This window comes from Sturnira hondurensis, unplaced genomic scaffold, assembly GCF_014824575.4.
Source record: "Sturnira hondurensis isolate 20B ecotype Veracruz unplaced genomic scaffold, ASM1482457v3 Scaffold0006713, whole genome shotgun sequence".
NCBI classification, from domain to species: Eukaryota; Metazoa; Chordata; class Mammalia; order Chiroptera; family Phyllostomidae; genus Sturnira; species Sturnira hondurensis.
Genome location: NW_028079344.1, coordinates 1,690,060 through 1,690,852, shown reverse-complemented (window position 1 = coordinate 1,690,852; position 793 = coordinate 1,690,060).

Sequence of the window (793 nt, the reverse complement as noted above, 5' to 3'; positions counted from 1 at the left end):
AGTGATGTTGAGCATCTTTTCATGTACCTGTGGCCGTCTGTATGTCTTCTCCGGAAAAATGCCTGTTCAGATCTTCCCATCTTTTAATCAGATTTTTGTTTTGTTTTGCTATTGAGTTGTACAAGTTCTTTATATATTTTAAATTTTACGCTGTTATCAGATATATGGTTTGCAAATATTTTCTCCCATCAGGGGGTTGCCTTTTCACTTTGTTGATAGTTTTCTTTGCAGAAGTTTGTTAGTTTGATGTAATCCCACCTGTTGATTTTTGCTTTTGGTGTCAGATACAAAAAAAAATCATCACCAAGCCCTATGTCCATGAGCTTTCTGCCTATGTTTTCTTCTAGAAGTTTTATGGTTTCAAATTTTACATCCAAGTCTTTAATCCATTTTGAGTTAATTTTTATTATTGTATAAGGTAGTGATCTGGTTTCATTATTTTGTTTTTTAAAAAAAATGAGTGGTAATAATGAGGCCAACCTTTCCTTACTTTTGTTAAGTCTATTGTCAAAAAAAAAAAAGTTTCCAGCCCCACACAGTATGAGGGCTTTGGTTAGCCTGCAGCAAACACCTTTCCGAGGCCCTGCTACTGTGGTAGGACTGTGGTTTCCCCAGCACACCAGCAAAACATACAGGAATTAACTCATACCAAGAAAAGCGCTGGGTTGGTGTAGCATGTAAGTTAACTTAAAGTGAAAATACTTTTTTCCTGAACTGTTGCCAAGGAGTATAAAACTCACCCACCCCACCTATACCACTGGAAGAGGTAAGAGAAGGAGCGTAACAGCAAAAT